General features: G+C 60.6%; 1 protein-coding gene across 13 annotated transcripts in view; it reads left to right on the top strand.

Moving 5' to 3' along the window:
• Positions 1 to 406: 406 nt before the first annotated feature.
• Positions 407 to 18,462, top strand: part of EPB41L1 (erythrocyte membrane protein band 4.1 like 1) — a 63,954-nt gene continuing 45,898 nt past the window's right edge. For 6 of the 13 annotated variants that reach the window (XM_072916907.1, XM_072916909.1, XM_072916911.1 and 3 more), the window contains exons 1-2: positions 408 to 555; positions 8,567 to 8,616. The gene's annotated coding sequence lies outside the window, so the exon portion shown is untranslated. Of the gene's footprint in view, positions 556 to 8,566; positions 8,617 to 18,462 lie in introns of all 13 variants that reach the window. The other 7 variants (XM_072916914.1, XM_072916915.1, XM_072916913.1 and 4 more) reach the window with 3 other exon arrangements.

The following is an 18,462-nucleotide window of genomic DNA, read 5'->3' as shown; positions in this document are numbered from 1 at the left end:
CGGTGCGGGGTTTTGCGGAGAGGTGCGGGGCGGTGCGGGGCGGTGCGGGGTTGTGCGGGGCGGTGCGGGCGTTGCGGGGCGGAGCGGGCGTTGCGGGGCGGAGCGGGGCCGTGCGGGCGTTGCAGAGCGGTGTGAGCGCTGCGGGGCGGTGCGGGGCGTTGCAGGGCGGAGCGGAGTTGTGCGGGGAGGTGCGGGCGTTGCGGGTGGGGCGGAGCTGTGCGGGGCCGTGCGGACGTTGCAGAGCGGTGTGAGCGCTGCGGGGCGGTGCGGAGCGTTGCAGGGTGGAGCGGGGCCGTGCGGGGAGGTGCGGAGCGCTGCGGGCGTTGCAGGGCGGAGCGGGGCCGTGCGGGGAGGTGCGGGTGTTGCGGGCGGGGCGGGGCGGAGCGGAGCGGGGCCGTGCGGACCCGCCCCTCGCAGCGCCGCGCCCGGCCCGCCCCGCGCTGCGCCGCGCCCGCCGCACGGCGGGGCAGCAGCGGGCACGGGCGGGCAGCGGCGGCGGCGGCCGCGCCCGGCACACGCGGCGGAACGGAGCCCAGCCCAGCCGGGAGAGCCCAGGTGAGCGGCCGCGGGGTGCGGGTGCGGGGCCGGGCAGCCCCAGGTTCTGTGCGGTGCCCGGGAGAAGAGGCGGGCAGGCTGCAGCCCCGGAGCTGCCCCGAGCCGGGCCTGCCCGCCGCAGGGCGCATCCCGCTCCGCGCTCCCGGGATGCTGCGGCCGGCCCGGGCCCGCGGGCAGGCGGCGGGCGGCACCGGCCACCCCCGGCATTCGTACCCCGGGGAGCCGTAGCCCCGAGCTGCGGCAGCACATTGAACTGCAGGGCTGCGATTTGAGAGAGACGATTTACATTAGAGGGAGAATGTGGAGAGAGCCAGGAACAACTTGGAATGGGTCCTCGCATATTTCTGTGGTTATTTTTGGAGTACCGTCATATGGCAGGAGGTGGGCTCTGGAGGTATCCTTGAGCTCAGCATTTTCTCCATAGGCTGGTTACCCGGGAGATTGTACTAGAGGACCTGCGTGGCCCTTTCCCCATCACCGCTTTCTGTATTTCCCATCGCTGTTTCTCCGGCTGTTTCCCGGGGTATTGTTCCCTCCGGCGTGCCCGGCCTCAGCCTGTCTCGGTGGGGACCCTCCTGTGGGCAAACAATGGTTTGGATGTGCGGCTGGGCCGTCTCGGTGTGCTGCAGGCGATGTCAAAGCTGTGTTTCATTCAGCTGTGGATGGTGTGAGGTGACTCCTGATCAGCCCCTTCTCCATTGCTGTGGATGAGGTGTGGCTTCTCCAGCGTCCCCAGCGAGACCAGCCCATGCATCCGTCTCCTTCCTGCGCTCATCTGGCACCTTCCCTCCAGCTTTCTCCTGCTACGCTTGCCCAAAGGGATTTTTGCTCCAGAAAAACTCGGGGTGTGGGGAAGTACATTGTTACTCTGCTCTGTTCCTTGTGGGTCTCCGCATCCACGGGAGGGCTCTGGCTGTGTCAGGCCCCTTGGACCCCTTGGTGGCCTTCAGCTGTGTGTCCTTGTTGCCATTGGGCGAGTTGGGAACCGAGGGAAGGCTGCGTGGCTTTGGGTGGGGGTCCTTGCGAGAAGGGAATTAATGACTCTTCAGTTATGTTGGAGAAGGGAATTAATGACTCTTCAGTTACGTTGGTTCAGAGTCTGGCTCGGCAGCACGGTGCTGGCTGCGGGGCTCCCGGGCTGCTCGGGGCTGTGCTCTCCATGAGGACCTGGCTGCTGCCTGCAGGGATGCAGGGCATGTTCTGGAAGCTGTGGCAGATCCTGGGCTCCCTCCAGGCATGGTCTCTGTGTTTGGAGTCAAGGACCAGGGTGCAGCCATCTCCGGGAGGGGAGGATTCCCATCTCCTCTCCTCTTGCCACCATCCCTGTGCCGTGGGGATTGCTCTCCTGTTCCCAGCAGAGCCCTGGGCAGGGCTGTGGGCTGCAGAGCCTGTGTTTGGCTAGCTTTGGCGGGGGATGGTTCTTGCCCTGCTGCTTTGGCTGCTTGTGAATGTTGTGCCTAGGACTGTCTAGGATTTTTGATTTTTACCAATTTTTGAGATATGAACATTCTCCAGGACTCTTAGGGGAGATGTTTTGGTCAGGAGGAAGCATTTAGAAATGGTTTTTGAAGTCCAGTATGGGATTTTTGACCTAAAGATATGAGTGTTCCTGGTGTGCAGAAGAAGGTTTTGGTGCCTTCCCTGTGCAGACACAGAGTGTGCCGGGCCCTCTTCCCTGGACTGCTGCCACCACCACCACAACCTTCCAGGGTAAGTGCCTCCATGCATCTGATGTCTTTGTGGCCAGGAGGGGTGGCTGCAGCATGGACTGGGGGAAGTCTTTTTCTTCCCCTAGGCAGCTGAGCTCCCTGTTAAGCTCAGGGTGATGACCTTGGTCCTGGTGAGGAGCTGGATCCCCCACTGGTTTATGGAATTACATTAAGGCTTTCTGCTGGCAGCACTGAGCCCTCGTCCCATGGGGGTTCCAGCGTCAGTCCGGGCGTCCTGCCTGCCTTCCCCTTGCTCCAGCGCTGCTGGGGACTTCTGCTTTCCTATGGGAGCCTTCCAGACACCCACAGACCGCTCAGTGCCTGACTAATTCTGTCCCTAACAGAAAAAGTTTTTCCCTTAACTAATTAGGGTTTCTAAATTAGGAAGCTGCTGAGAATGACCTGTCGGTTAAAGGGTAGGGGGTGGCTTGGCTCCTCCTTGCTCTGAGCTTCCTGCTCAGACTCACAGACATCGCTGGAGTGTCCTTTGCCTTAATTCTCCTTGGCTGTGCACTCGGGCTGTTTCCCTGCTGCCTTAGGCTGGGGCTGTGGCACAGAGCAGCAGCCGGGACCGATGGGGAGCGCGAGGAGATGGGCTCAGCACGGGCGTGGGCGGCTGTGAGCCCTGCCTGGAGTAGACTTTCATGTGGTGCCTGTCACTTGGAGGTCTGAGCTGAGCCTGAAGCTCCCTCTGCCAAAGGAGAAACACAAAACAGTGGCAGTCCCTGGGTGCTGGGAGCTCCTGCGCAGGGGAACTTGCGCATCCACAAACACCTGACTCTGTGGTGACACCTAAAAACGAGCTGGGGCTGTGGCAGCCACGGCTGCGGGGCTCACTGCTCTTGTCAGGGCATCAGTGCCTCTGAGTCAGCAGCTTTGGGTTTGTCACAGCCTGGGCAGCTCTGGGGTGCCGAGCAGTGGGGCTGGTCCTGACCCCGCTGCAGGGGTGTGGGGTTTGATCTGGGCAGAGGCACTAAGAGCTCGTGCTGTCCCTCCAGCCTGGAAGGAGCTGTGTCTGTGCGAGCTGGAGGGAGCTCCAGCCTCCCTCGGGAACCCCTTCCAGCCCTGCCCTGTGCCATTCAGGGCTGTAAAGCTGAGCATCACTGCTGCTGGCCAGACTTCCCAGGCCAGTCCTTCATCATCTCCTTGTCTGGATTACAGGAGGTGGAAAGCATGGTGGGAGGAGACTGTCTTTGATGGGGACATGTTGCAAGCCCTCCCTGGGGCTGCAGATCCAGCCTTCCTCTCCTTCCAGCCATTGAGTTGAAGCTTTTGGGTTGTCCAGAACCTAAGTGTGTCTTCAAATGAAGAGGAGGAAATCTGGGCAGCCAGGTTTTCCAGGGTGGAAGCAGTGGCTGCTTCCTGCAGCAGCTCTCCTGTCCACACACTGTATCCCTGGTGCAAAGCAGGGTGCTGGGCCAGGCCCCATGGATGTCCCTTGTCTTGGATGGCAGCTGCTCCCTCTGCCCTGCCTTGCTCCAAGGGGATGTGTGGAGCCATAGAATCATGGGTTTGGGTTGGAAAGGACCTTCAAGTTCATCTCAGTCCAACCCTCCTACCATGGCAGGGACACCTTCTGCTATCCTGGGTTGCTCCAAGCCCTGTCCAACCTGGCCTTGGATTTGTGTCCAGCCACAGCTTCTCCGGGCACCCTGTGCCAGGGCCTCCCCACCCTCACAGGGAAGGATTTCTCCCTTATCTCCAATCCTAAGAAGAGCTGTTGGGCTGAAGTTTGGTATGACTGGTACAAGAGTCAAGGTTTGCTCTCCTGGCACTGGGCAGGGAGTAATGGGACAGACATCCCAGAGCCCTGGATGGGTGATTTGATACAAATTCTTGTCCCAGTTCACAGCTGAGGGGCTCTGGATGCAGCTCAGAGTTGTCCATGTCCTGACTAGTGCGTGCACACCCCTGAGCCCACTCATGCCCCTTCCCCAGGAATGGAAGAAGCAGACATCCTTAAAATCTGGATGACAAATCCCTGGAAGAGGATTTTCTTTCCACCTCCTGCTGATGGTGTGTGTGGTGCTCTCTGCAGGCTGCTGGGGCTCAGCAGTGTCCGGGCTGGGGATCCTGGGGCAGGGCTGGAGCAGGAGCAGCTGCTGGGCCCTGGGCTGGTGGATCCCAGCGCCAGGGGATGTGGGGCTGACCCTGCTGTGCTCTGAACACGGGACAAATGAGGCTGGAGCTGCAGGTCTGTGCCTGCCAGCAGCTCAGCAGTTTCACCCGGCCACTTGGCCTCTTTGTGGCAGTGAAATGTGGCCGCAGTCGGGACCTGCTCCGTGCCCCTTTCAGTGGGATGTGGAAAGGAGCCCAGCCTGCTCCCCACCAGCTGTACCTGGAGCCTGGGGCACCTGGCTGGGCCGTGCTGTCCCCAGCCCTGGGGTGGGGAGCAGGAGCAGGTGCTGCGCCAGTGTAAAGCGCATCCTGCTCCGAGGCGATGCTGAATGGGATTCACAGCCCAGCCCTGCTGCCAGGTTCCTCCCACCGGCTCCTTCCTCCCTCTGCTCCTACTAACCCACTGCCGGGGCCCCTGGCTGCCTGGCAGCAGCCGAGATGTCTGCTGGTATCCTTCCCGAGCATCAGATGGAGAGCAAAACACAGGGTGGAGTCAGCTCCCGCACAAAGGAAATGTTGAGGTATCGTTTCTGCCTTCGGTGCGTTTTTTAGGTGGCTGGGGAGAGATGAAACAGGATCTTAACACATTCACAGCCCCCTTCCCACCTCATTTTCCTGTGAATCTGTTGCTGTCATGGTATCTTTCGGATTATATTTTTAGCTTTGCCTTTTCCCTTTTTTTCCCCCTCCCCTCCTGGTATCAGGCTTTAGAAGGGAAACACGTTTCTATGGGAGAACAGAATGAGCCATTTCACGAGACATTTTGTTATGGGCAGAAGGGCCGGGAAATCTGATTGTGTGTTTGGAATGACACATTCCCCTTTGTAATCAGCTAATCGGGCTGGCTGGGGCGAGTGCCAGCAGCGAGGGATGAGTCCTGGCCGGTGGAGGCGGGGTTGGGCATCCTCACCGCAGCATCCCCAGGTGGCCCCGTGAAGGGCTCGGGGGTCCTGCAGGTTTTTGTCTCAGCGGTCCCTGGGAAGCAGCTGGATGCTGTAAGGAGGTGCACTCTGGGTCTGGCAGTGTCAGCGCTAGCAGGAGTGTAGGGGATCCTGGCACCTGATGCTGTTTTGGGGCTCTGGTGATGCTGAGAGGGATGTGACAAAGGGCTCGAGGTGGGAGAGGGGTGGTTGGACAGTGGGGCTGCTGCTCACTGTGGGAAGGTGTCATTTTTGACAAGGATACAGAGTAATGTTACGTGGTGATGGTCAACTTGGGCAGGGGAAAATCCCAGCCCAAATTCTCAGCAGTATTTCCCTTTAGCAGATTTACTCAAGTCCTGATAGATGAAGGTCCTGTGGAATGAAGTGGCCAGAACAAGAGAAGCCTCCTGGGAGGGCTGATCTGGCTTGGGTGTGCACATCCCTACGTGGGGCAGGGGCTGGTACCTCTGCCAGTTCCCTGGGGCTGTCCTTCAGGGAACCAAGGAATGCTTCCTGCTGGTAGGGCCATGGTAACATAACATGTCTGGAAGTGTCCAAGGCCAGCCTAGATGGGACTTGGAGCATCCTGCTCTAGTGGAAAGGGTCCCTGCCTATTGCAGGGTGTGCAATGAGATGGGCTTCGAGGTCCATTCCAGCTCCAACCATTCTGGGATCCTATGGGATGAGTAAATTCCTGCTCGTCACCTTGGTCTGGTGTAAGACCTGTCTGGCTTAGGGTGACCAAGGGAGGGGCCACAGGATGTAGAGAAGGTGCAGCTGCCCGTGCTGTGCTTTGGGGACAGGGGCACTCTCAGCCCTTCTGAGCACCTCCACGCTGCTGACGGAGCTTTGGAGCTCAGTCCCACCCCAGGCAGGCCTGGCAGGGCCATGGTGGTGTCCATGGACTGGTCCTGGTGTGGTCCATGGGCTCCCCTGTGTCTCCTGGGCTCCCCTGCAGCTGCACTCCCTGCCCTCCCTCCCCTGCTGTGCTGGAGGGGACACTGGAGTCCTTGTGCCTCGGTTGGACCCATCAGCAGGTTTGCAAGGTGCTGGTTGAAATCTGGGTGGGCCAGAGCGGTGCGGGGCTCCTTCCCAAGGCCAGCAGCGGTGCCTCCATCCCTGTGGCACCACGTCCCCGGCAGTGCCACACCGGCTGGCTGCCCACGCAGTGACAATGTGGGTCACTGAGGGGTGACTGTGAGCCCGGGCAGTGTCTGTGCTGCCCACACCGGGCTGGCGCTGGCAGGAGCTCGGGGCACAGGCTGCTGTGCATTTCTGCTTTGGGGAGCTGCTGTTTGTGGGCAGAAGTGAGCAGGGTTGGGGCAGGCCTCGCTCCCGCTGCCAGGATTCGCAGGACACTTCATTAATATGATCCTAATTGATGCAGTGTCTCACCCCCAAAATGGCCATGGCTCAGCAGCCGTGGTGGCCTCTGACAGGGCAGGAGGGGTGGTCTGAGGGGATGGGGAGTGCAGGGGCTTTGTTTGGCAGTGTCAGCACAGGCAGGCTGGGGAGTGCTGAGTGCCACTGCCCTGCCTGTGGTGGCTGCATCCCCCGTCCTCCCTCGCAGCAGGAGCCCTGGGAGCCCTGGCTGCTGGTGCCCCTGGTGCCATACTCCTCCTTGGGGGTCTGTGGAAAGCTGGCTGCTCTTGCATCTGCCTGCCATCTCTGCCGGGCACCTATCGACCCCCCCTTGAGCTGGGATGAGAGAAATCCAAGCACACAAACCTGGCAGAAGCATGGAGTACCCACAGAAATCACTGGGCTCCACAGAGAACGAGCAAGGCCATAGAAGCTGTGCTGAAGCAGGGAGAGAATCCCACAGATCCCTTGTGTGCCCTGTTTCTGCTGCATGGATCAGCTCAGCCTGGTCCTGCTGGAGAGACAGAGCCCTTCTCACAGGGCTCTTGGTCTGCTCTGCCTCCTGAGCCTCTGAGCATCTCTGTGAGCAGGGAGGGAGGAGAAGAGCAGGGAGGTTCCTCTGGGCTCTGGGATGGAGCGGTGTGGGCAGCAGGGTACTGGCATGGGACAGCAGCCCCCACACACCAGTGGCATCCCTGCGTCACACTGGGACACACACCCAGCTCCAGCGCTCAGGCTCCGTGGTGCTGGTGCCTGTGGGTGGGGGACCCGGGGCTGTGGGTGCCACCAGTGCTGGAGCTGGGCACAGCTTACCCTGGGTGGCCACCCAGCCCTGCTCCCACACCCCAGGACAGCTGAGCCAGTAAACCCACAGGGCTGGGTAGGGATCTGTGCCCGCTGGGCAGGGGTGTACGGAGTGCACCCAGAGCCAGCAGTGGTGACATCCTGCCTGTGCTTCCCCAGGGTGACAGGCACAGGACAGGGCCACTCGGGTGGCAGCTGCCACCCCCTCCTCCTCACTTTATCTCTATGCAGATCACCTGCCCAAAGGTGGGTTTGTCTCCTTGGAGGTGCTGAGGCTCACAGCTTTACTGCACCAGGTTTTGTGGCTGGAGCAGCCTTTGTGCCTCCTGGAAAGCTGCTCGGGTCGGTGCTGCTCAGGGCGGGCTGTGGGCTGCACACAGCTGATGTTTGCTAATGGAGAGTGAAAGGATTTTGCTGAATCCATGAGAGAGGTGGGAGCTTTGCATAGGCCTGCTTTGCTTCTGCCTGGGGGGAGGCTGGGCCTTGCCTGTCCGAGGATGTTTAAAAATTAACCCTTGGAGAAGTGGGAGCTATCCCTGAGGTGCCCAGACCATGTTTCCTCCTCCTGGGGAACTGCAGTGCCGCCGGGCAGATTCTGCTCCCTGGCTGGGTGCAGTTGTCATGCAGAAGAGGCTCTGAAAACGCTGTTGCAGGCTGGGGCTGTCCCTGCTCGCTGCTGGTTCTCTGCTGCACACCCCTGCCCCGCAGCTAGAGCCCTGCCAGCCAGCTGCTGCCCTCCAGCCACAGCCACGGGGACAAACAGGTGGCACAGATGGCCTGAAAGGAGAGCCTGGGCAATGCCCAGGGGATGTGGTGGCACTCGGAGGTATGTGGGCTCTGCGGTGCTGTGTAGTAAATATTTGTTGTTCTCCAGGAAGGAGCGGGGCTGGCTGCACATCAGGAGAGCAGAACAACGTCTGGGGCAATCCACAGCTCCCATTTCCAGCAGGGAGATTTGTATGGAATCCAAACACAGCGCTGGAGCTGGGCAGGCACCCTCTGGTGACAGCTGTAGCTGTCCTTCTGAGCGCTTGCCATCATCTCTGGGAAGGACTTTTCCCTTCTTTTTAACCAAATCTGATTTCTTCTTTGCAGGTTGTAAATCGTGCCTGAGCCGAGTGCTGAGAGCAGCCCCTGGAAGCAGCGTGAGTTTATCCTGAAAGCTTTTGTTCTCCTTTCCACATCCCACATGAGGTTGAGTGGGTTTTACAGCACAGAAAAGGTTGCTCAGCACGGAAAGGTGCTGCGGGGAGAGGCTTGTCTGCCAGGAACCCCTGGGAATCTGGCCTGCTCCCACCAAAACACTAAACTGCTGGGCTTGGGCTTGTTGTGGCTTTCTTTGTGTTGGGATTGCTTCCTGGTTTAGCTGGGACGTGGGCAGCAGCCCCTTTGCCCACAGAAAGGCTCCTCCAGGCTGCCCAAGTCCCTGTCCACTGCCAGAGTGGGTTTGGGGTCTCAGTGTTGGGTTTCCCCGCTCTGGGTTTCCGTGGTCTCTTCTGTGTGGAGGATCTGAGGAAGGCAATGTGTCTGCAAAGCAGCTGTGGGGTTTTGCTGGCTGTGGATCCCTGCCCCAGCTCAGTGCTGGGCACAGCTGGGCTCAGGTGCATGCCAGGAAGGCTGGGGGCAAAGCACAGGAGAGGGCTGAGCTGCAGAATCCAATTGCTGGGATGCCTGAAGGAGCTGAGGGCCTGTGGTCCAGCCTCTGCAGGGACACCAGGGTGCCTCCAGCTGTTGGAATCCTCCATTCCAGAGCCCCACTGCCCAGCACAGTGACAGCTGTCGGAATCTGTGGGTATTGGTGATTCCGAGATTGTAGAAAGTCTCTGTCTTTCTGCCCCATTGCCAAAGAAATAGCCATAATTGGTCTGTGCTGGTTTCAAGGTTGTTTATTCTGTTTATCTCTAACATGTTCTGCTGCCCTGCCGCAGCTCTGTCCTGCAGGGCAGCGTGTGGGGCTCTGCCCCCAGTGGGATGTTACAAACATTATATACCAGAAACTACGTGTACTATATTTACAATCATGTACCAATATCTATCATCTACATTAAACAGTGTGTCCCCAGCCTAAACCAATGGAAAAATGCCAACACCACAGTGAAACATGGAGGGCATGAGGAAGGAGGAAAAGGACAAGACACACCCAATTTCCTCCATCTTGTCCCCTCTGAACCCCTAATCTAGAAACCTAAAATTTTACTTTTGCACCCGTGTCACACTTAATTATTACTCTTATCAAACACTCAAAGCTTGTAATTCATCCTGTAAGATTGAAAATTCTTTTCCATGGACAGAGATCACAGCCAGTGTCTCTCGGGGCTCTGTACAGGGGGGTTCCTGACCCCAGCCAGGGTCCCAGACCTGCCAGGGCAGCCAGAGGGAAGCCCTGGATTCCCACAGACAGCCATGTGAAACCAGATGTGAGCAGCTTCCAGCAGCCGTGAGGGCTGGAGGGGCTGTGGGGACAAGGCCCTGCTTTGCTTTGGCTCTCTGCCCTGCAGAGCGAGGTGAGCCTGGGCAGAGCTGCAGCACGGCCCTCAGCCTGGGCTGAGCTGGGAGGACGATGTCCTTGTCTGAAAACAGGGATGAGGAGCTCCAGAGCTGCCCCCCGCTGTCCTGGCTCTGTCCCAGGTGACAGAAGTGTGTGGCAGTGTGCAGCACAGGGCTCAGACCCTGCTGCCCACGCATTGGCTCCTGCCCACACAAGGCAACGGGTGCAGGTTCTTTATCCAGAGGCTCCACACCCAGAGGGTGCTGGGCACTCCCCAGGGCATGGTCAGAGCCCCAAGCTGCCAGAGCTCTGGGAGTGTTTGGAAAACGCAGCCAGGCACAGGGTGGAATTGTTGGGGTGCCTGTGCAGGGGCAGAGGTTGGACTGGATGGTGCTTGTGGGTCCCTTCCTCCTCAGGATATTCCATGGTCTGTGGATGTGGGCAGGGGATCTGAGTCCCTGCTGAGGGCTGGTTTGGGCTGCTCTGATGGGGGGGCTGGAGCTGGCTCTGGCTCACAGCAGGGCAGGTCTCCGGGTTTGATGAGCAGTTTCCCACCAGCTCTCCTCCTCCAGGCACTTTGCAAGATGCCAACTCCACCCGTGCCTGGGGGTGCAGGTCTGTAGGGAGAGCCAGGAGAATGGCAGGGCTTGGGAGTGGGGTGAGCAGTCTGGAGCTGGTCGAGGCAGAGCTGCAGGCCCAAGGTCAGTGGTGGATTTCATGTGGGTCTCATGTGCTCCTGCATGGCCTCAGTGTCCCCCGAGGCTGGGGTCAGGGTGCCCTGGGCTCTGTACCCACTGGGTACCCACGAGGAGTGTTCTGCTCCTGGGGAAGGTCACCAGGAAGCTCTGCCCATGGAGGGGCTGCCAATCCCTGTTGGGGTCCCCCATGCTGGGCTGGCATGAGGAGCAGGAGGGAGGACATGTGCCATCCCCATGGTGACTGGGTACCAGCCAGCCCCCTGCCCTTGCTGGTGGCTTTGGTGGCCCAGGTGCAGCTGGGGGCCCTGGCCCAGGTCTGGGTGTCTCTGGTTGCCCCCATTATCTTGTGGGTGCTGCAGCTGTGTGCCCAGGGAGGTGTCCCTGGCTTTAGGAAGGGCTGGTGACACTTAGGTCATGGCACAGGGACTGTGCTGGCAATGAGCTTCTCCTGTCTCTGGGTTCCAGCAGCTCCCTCCCTCTGGTGCTGGGTCTCACCCCCTGGTCAGGGTTCCTGGCTGCTGGGCTTGGCTGGGGACTGATCCTGACATGGTCATGCATCAGCTGGCCTGATGGTCCCTCTAGGTCCAACTGAGCCACCCCATCCTCCTCAATGGTGCACAAGGTGTCACCCTTACCTTGGGGAAAATGACACTTTGTCACCACTTTAGACCCTGACAGGGCCTTGTGGGACTGCAGAGCAGAGGATGATGATGGTGGAGAGAGTGCTTGGATGGGAGAAGATGGGGGAAGGCAGGGCTGAGCTTGTGCCAGGACTGGGCTCCTTTTGGTGCCTTCTCTTGCTCTGGGTGCAGTTCCCCTCCTCAGGCTCCCCTCCTCCTCCAGCCCACTGCTTCCCAGGGTGTCTTGCCCAGGGAGCAGCTGATCTGCCCTGGTGCCACGTCCCAGCCCAAGGCAGCTGAGCCTGTGGTCCTGCCTTCCTCTGCGGGCAGCAGGAAGGGTGGGAGCAGCTCTGCGCCAGTCCCTGGCAGGGTGAGGGTGTTCCACAGGGGCTGCAGCACCCTGCCTGCTCCTGGAGTGCAGCCCAGGGCACTGGCTCTGCCATCACAGCCTTTGGCTCAGCCTCCCTGCCCTGCTGCACCAGAACCTTCCAGGGCTGCTCTCTGGTGCCATCCCTGTGTGAGGCTTGGAGAGCAGGGATGGCTGCAGGCTGGTGCTCCTGCTCCCTGCCCAGGCTGACTTGGCTGTGGCACCTTTTGGACAGTCACTCCCCATCCCAAAAAGCAGGGGGGGTCAGCAGGGCAGGGCCAGCCCCCAGAAACCCCCAGGCAGAGCCCCGGGGCTCTGGGGATGTGTCACTGGGGGGTTCAGCCCCACAGCTCTGTCACAGGCCATTTTTAACCCTGCAGAGCTCAGGTGAGCACGGAGCACCTGCTGAGGCCCCCTCCACACGCTGGGCAGGATTAGGTCCCTGTAAGGGGAACTGGCCCAGGGCACTGCACAGATCCCCTTTGGTCTGAGAAGAGCTGTTGGGCTGTTTCACAGAGCAGCTGGGGGGATGAGGTTGCTCTGTGCTCCCTTCCTTCCATCTCTGGCTGCAGCAGGACCCTGGCAAGGCTGGCAGCCCTGGCCCAGCCCGTGAGAGCTGGCAGTGCTGCCTGTGGGCACCAGGGCAGTGCCCTGCCCGTTCCTGCCCTGCCCCAGGGCTGCTGCTGCACTTTCCTCTTGATTTGGGGCCCATCCTGGCTGCAAGACATGCCTTGGTCAGCGAGCCTTGCTCTGTGCCATCCCAGCTGCTGGGGCTGAGCAAACAGGTTTGTGGTATGTGGCAATGTGGGCCCTGGAGGCAGGGGGAGCTGCCAGCTCCCTCAAACTCTTGGGAAAGGCTGGCTGCTGGCCAAACCCTGCTTGCCTTGGCTGAGCCTTTAACCTCTTGTGCATCTCAGCACTCTGGAGCAGCCTGGCTCTGACCCCTGTGCCCGGCTTGGAGCCTCCTTGGCCAGAGCCACGCTGGGATCCTGCCCCTCCTGTGGCATGCAGGGCTGTGTGCTCGGGCAGCAGGAGCTGGGGCTCTCCTGGAAGATGCAGCTCTGCTGCTCTGGTGGCCCCCCGCTCACCCAAACCCTTGCAGGTGATGGAGAGCTCTGGTCCCACCCTGCCCACTCCTGCTGGGCTGGGCTGGGCCAGCTCCTGCCCGCTGCACTGGGATCCCTGTGGGGCTGGGGGGAGAGGAGCTGTCTGCTCTCACATCCCTGCACAGGAGGATTTGCCACCTGGGACTGGTGTTTCAACAGCTTTTCTGGCACAGCAGGACCCAAGGGATGTGGAGCTGTGGGCAGTATCTGAGCAGGCCCAGCGTGGGCTGGGGATCTGCAGGACTTGCTCCCAGGGGAACAACAGAGGCTGGGCCATGTTCAGGAGAGCTCCTGCCCCGGTGCTGGTGTGCTCTGGGACATCATCTTCCAGCAGCACCTCTCTGGCTTCTTCCAGCCTGTGTCCCACAGCCCTTCCTGTTCTTTCCTTAATTATGGGGGCCCTGTGCAGCAGGCAGGACACTTGGTGGGGCATTGCACTGTGGAGAAGCTGTCAGAGCCTCAGGCCACTGCGCTTGCTGGATGGAGGGGGAGGTTGGGGATCCTTGCCACTGGTGTCACCTGTCCAGCTCGATGTGCATGCTGTCATTGAGGGCAGCCAGAGCTGAGACCGTGCTCAGCCCCACCTTCCTGCAGCCAAAATCCCAGGGATGGCAGCACAGCCCCTGATGTGGGGGCAGGTGGGCTGGGCAGGAGCACTGCACCTCCTGTTCCTCACTCGAGCTGGTGCTTCCTGATGGGTTTTGGGTGGGAAACTGGGGCTGGCTGGATTCGGGAGGGTGAGGGAAGGAGAAGCTGCCCTAATCCCACTCTGGATTCAGCTCGGCTTTTGTGCACCAGGCTGCTCAGCTGCCAGTGAGAAGGTGCCCAGGTTGCCGGGGAGACAGAGCCCTGGGATGTGGCGATGCTGCAGCTGGGAGATTGTGTCACCCCTGTGCTGCCACAGGAGCAGCCCCAGGGACAGTCCCTGACTGTGTCACCCCTGTGCTGCCACCAGGAGCAGCCCCAGGGACAGTCCCTGACTGTGTCACCCCTGTGCTGCCGCAGGAACAGCCCCAGGGACAGTCCCTGACTGTGTCACCCCTGTGCTGCCACAGGAGCAGCCCCAGGGACAGTCCCTGACTGTGTCACCCCTGTGCTACCACCAGGACAGTCCCTGGGGCTGCTGCAGGGACACAGTGCTCAGCCATGTGAGGCCCTGGTGCTGTGAGCACCCTCCTCTGTGGCTCCTGGTGCCCGTGGCTGCCCTGGGTGGTGCCCTGAGGTCGGGGGGCTGAGGGTGCTCCTGGCATGGAGCAGGGCCCAGAGGCATCTCCAGGTGTGTCCCCTGTGCCAGCCCAAGCAGGGTGACACTGTCTGGGGGGGCTGGTGGCCTTGCCAGCACTCAGCTCATTCCCCTGCTGACCAAGATGGGCAGCCCCAACTCTTGGAAAGTCCAGGCTTCTCTCCTCTCCTTAGAAGGGTCACGGATCCCCTCCAGGTCCCCAGGGGGTGCCCAGGGCTGGTGAGCAGAAGCACACGGTGCTGTGCCAGTCCTGGCTGGCTGGGACAGAGGGCTCAGGCCGGGGTGGACCTGGCTGGGCTGGAGCCACCTCTGCCTTTGTGGTCCTGGTCCTGCCTGAAGCTTTCCCAGTTTAGCTGGGAGGGCAGGAGTTGTGCCAGACTCTGCCCAGGGCTGGTGCATGGTCCAAGAGCTCCTGGACACAAATTGCTGTGGTGGGATTTGCTGTGGTGGGGCCAGACCAGCTGTGACAGTGGGATCCCTGCTCCCAGTGGATGCTCAGGGTGCCTGGGCTGGGACCCTCCTCTCAGAGCAGGAGGTTCTGGTGGTTCTCTCAGGCTCTGCCTCTCTTGGGCTCTGCCCTTGGGTGTGGTGGGGAGGCTTTGCTCAGGTTTGCTTTTTGTTTCCCCTTTATTTATTTATTATTATGTTTTTAAGCTTTTCCTGCAGCCCTTCCTTCTCTTGTCATTTAATTGTCCAAGTTCCCTGAATACTTGTCACCTGCCTGGGGGTAGAATTTGAGACACATCAAAGGTAGCTGAGCTTCTGCAGGCGCTGAGCGAACATCTTCTGGGAGCTGGGGAGAGATTAAACAGCAAGGGAAAAAAAACCAGCTGCTGTGCTCAGGTTTGGCCAGGAGGTAAAATGGAAGGGCTGGGGGAGAGTGAGGGAAAGGCAGCAATATTGGCTTTCCAGAAAATGTCTGCCCCGTGCCTGGGAGGGGCTGCATGGGGGTCCCTCCGTGTGGGGAGGCCTTGGAGGAGCTGGCTGGGGGAGCAGAGGCTGGAGCAGCTCTGCAGGCGGAGCTGAGGGCTCTGAGCACGGGTCCCAGAGCCCCTGGGGTGCCTTTGGAGAGCTGTGGGTCGGGCTGGGGGCAGTGCCAGGGCAGAGCTGGTGGCACACCTGGGGTCCCACAGGAGGGCCCAGCCTGGGAGCGGAGCTGCAGCCTGCACAGGGCTGAGCCTGACTCCAACTGCAGCTCAGCAGGGGCAAAAAGGAGTTTTCAGCTTTGTCCTTGGGAGCCAGACAAAGCAAATGAAATAAATCCCAAGCAGTCGCAGCTTGTGGTGTCGGGCCTGGATTGAGGCAGTGCTTGCAGAGGTGTCAGCACCTCGGGCTCTGGCAGAAGTCGGTGCCAGCTTCACCTCCCAGGCCTTGGCAGAGCAGCCTTTGGTGGCTCCTGGGGCTGCCCTGCCCTAGTGGGGCCTGTGACCAGCCCCCCGAGCCTTGGTGAACCTGCACTCAGGGAAGAATGGATTTTTGGGGATGTTTCTTTTGGTTTAAAACCCTTATAGCAACAGGCATTTTGTTGCAGAAAATATCTTCTTAACATAGCTTTTAAAAAAGCCCCAAAATAACCCACCTAAGATATTCTCCTCCACTTCTCTGAAAAACCTTAGGGATTGATGCTGCTGGTGGGTGAGCCAGTGTGGGATGCTGTGCCCCAGCATATCCATGTGCAGCAGGGATGGATGCCCTGGCTGGGGGTGAGGGGAGCTGGGGACTTTGGGGACAGCCAGCTGCAGCTCTCTCAGGCTCCTTTAGTGCCAAGGGGCAGTGCCAGGGTGGGGAGCTCATGGAAGCCTCCTTGTGCTGGTGGATGCATTGATTTCCTGCAGCACAGTGATCAGTCAGATTTTCAGGTGCCAAGTCAAAGGCAAAGCTTTTGGGTTTACTCTCTGCCACTGACCTGTGAGTGGTCAGAGCTCTGCTAGAAGCACCAATACTGGAGGTAGTTTAAGGAAGCCCCCAAAGGTCTGTTTTCCAGCAGTGCTTTTCCATGGTTAATGCAGCAGTTTGCTGCTCCTCTTTCCAGCCAGGTAATCTGTCTTCCCTCGGAAGGGAGAGGAACAGCAGCATAAATTGCAGGCAGGACCCAAAAAGACATTTGCAAGAGCAATTCTCTTCCTTGAGCTTCTGCTGTTTCACTTACAGATCTGCTGCTCTTTTCCTTTGAACTTGTAGCATTTTCTTCCATGCAAATGGATTTTGAGGTTTTTGGAGGGATTTGGCCTCTGTTGGCTGAGGGTGTTCAGCCTGGAGAAGAGAAACCTCCAGAGAGGACTTAAAGCCCCTTCCAGAGCGTAAAGGGGCTCCAGGAGAGCTGGAGAGGGACTGGGGACAAGGGATGGAGGGACAGGACACTGGGAATGGCTCCCACTGCCAGCGGGCAGGGATGGATGGGATATTGGGAATTAGGAATTGTTCCCTGGCTGGGTGGGGAGGCTCTGGCACAGGTGCCAAGAGCAGCTGGGGCTGCCCCTGGATCCCTGGCAGGGCCCAAGGCCAGGCTGGACAGGGCTTGGAGCAGCCTGGGACAGTGGGAGGTGTCCTTGCCACGGCAGGGGTGGCACTGGATGAGCTTTAAGATCCCTTCCCACCCAAACCAGTCTGGGATCCCAGTCAGCTGGACTGGCTCTTGAGATGGGCTCAGATGTGATGAAGGTGTTTCCATGTGTCCTTTCCCTTCCCTACATGGCATTTTTCAGTTCCTGGAGGCAGCAGCTGGACCTGGGGTGGGAGGGTCTCATCTGGAAGTGCTGCTGCCTTTCCTGGAGGCTTTTGGGCCGAGGGGGGCTGAGCTGTGGGGTGCAGCTCAGAGTGCAGAGGAGCACATCCCAATGGAGCCATCCTGCTGCTGGCAGGCCCCAGGGCTGGTTCCTGGCTGGTTCCCAGCCCCCCTCTGCTGCCAGGCTCTGCAGCAGGGCCCGTGCTGCTGGCAGGGCTGCGCTGGCTCTGCGGGATGCTGGTCGCTAAGCAACCAGCAGAGGTGAAGCTTCCTGGGTACCATTCACAGCACAGCCCTGCCTGCATCCCTGCCTGCATCCTGCCTGCATCCCTGCCTGCATCCCTGCCTGAGCCCTGCCTGCATCCCTGCCTGCATCCCTGCCTGAGCCCTGCCTGAGCCCTGCCTGCATCCCTGCCTGCATCCCTGCCTGCATCCCTGCATCCCTGCCTGAGCCCTGCCTGAGCCCTGCCTGAGCCCTGCCTGCATCCCTGCCTGCATCCCTGCCTGAGCCCTGCCTGAGCCCTGCCTGCATCCCTGCCTGCATCCCTGCCTGCATCCCTGCTTGCATCCCTGCCTGAGCCCTGCCTGCATCCCTGCCTGCATCCCTGCCTGCATCCCTGCCTGAGCCCTGCCTGAGCCCTGCCTGCATCCCTGCCTGAGCCCTGCCTGCATCCCTGCCTGAGCCCTGCCTGCATCCCTGCCTGCATCCCTGCCTGAGCCCTGCCTGCATCCTGCCTGCATCCCTGCCTGCATCCTGCCTGCATCCCTGCCTGCATCCTGCCTGCATCCCTGCCTGCATCCCTGCCTGCATCCTGCCTGCATCCCTGCCTGCATCCCTGCCTGCATCCTGCCTGCATCCCTGCCTGCATCCTGCCTGCATCCCTGCCTGCATCCCTGCCTGCATCCCTGCCTGCATCCCTGCCTGCATCCCTGCCTGAGCCCTGCCTGCATCCCTGCCTGCATCCCTGCCTGAGCCCTGCCTGCATCCCTGCCTGCATCCCTGCCTGAGTCCTGCCTGCATCCCTGCCTGCATCCCTGCCTGAGTCCTGCCTGCATCCCTGCCTGCATCCCTGCCTGAGTCCTGCCTGAGCCCTGCCTGCATCCCTGCCTGCATCCCTGCCTGCATCCCTGCCTGAGCCCTGCCTGCATCCTGCCTGCATCCCTGCCTGCATCCCTGCCTGCATCCCTGCCTGAGCCCTGCCTGCATCCCTGCCTGAGCCCTGCCTGCATCCTGCCTGCATCCCTGCCTGCATCCCTGCCTGCATCCTGCCTGCATCCCTGCCTGCATCCTGCCTGCATCCCTGCCTGCATCCCTGCCTGCATCCCTGCCTGCATCCCTGCCTGCATCCCTGCCTGCATCCTGCCTGCATCCCTGCCTGCATCCCTGCCTGCATCCCTGCCTGCATCCCTGCCTGCATCCCTGCCTGAGCCCTGCCTGCATCCCTGCCTGCATCCCTGCCTGAGCCCTGCCTGCATCCCTGCCTGCATCCCTGCCTGAGTCCTGCCTGCATCCCTGCCTGCATCCCTGCCTGAGTCCTGCCTGCATCCCTGCCTGCATCCCTGCCTGAGTCCTGCCTGAGCCCTGCCTGCATCCCTGCCTGCATCCCTGCCTGCATCCCTGCCTGAGCCCTGCCTGCATCCTGCCTGCATCCCTGCCTGCATCCCTGCCTGCATCCCTGCCTGAGCCCTGCCTGCATCCCTGCCTGAGCCCTGCCTGCATCCCTGCCTGCATCCCTGCCTGCAT

Source organism: Taeniopygia guttata, chromosome 20 (assembly GCF_048771995.1).
Source record: "Taeniopygia guttata chromosome 20, bTaeGut7.mat, whole genome shotgun sequence".
NCBI classification, from domain to species: domain Eukaryota; kingdom Metazoa; phylum Chordata; class Aves; order Passeriformes; family Estrildidae; genus Taeniopygia; species Taeniopygia guttata.
Note: the sequence above shows the minus strand (reverse complement) of the source record. Positions and strands in the feature narration are given on the sequence as shown.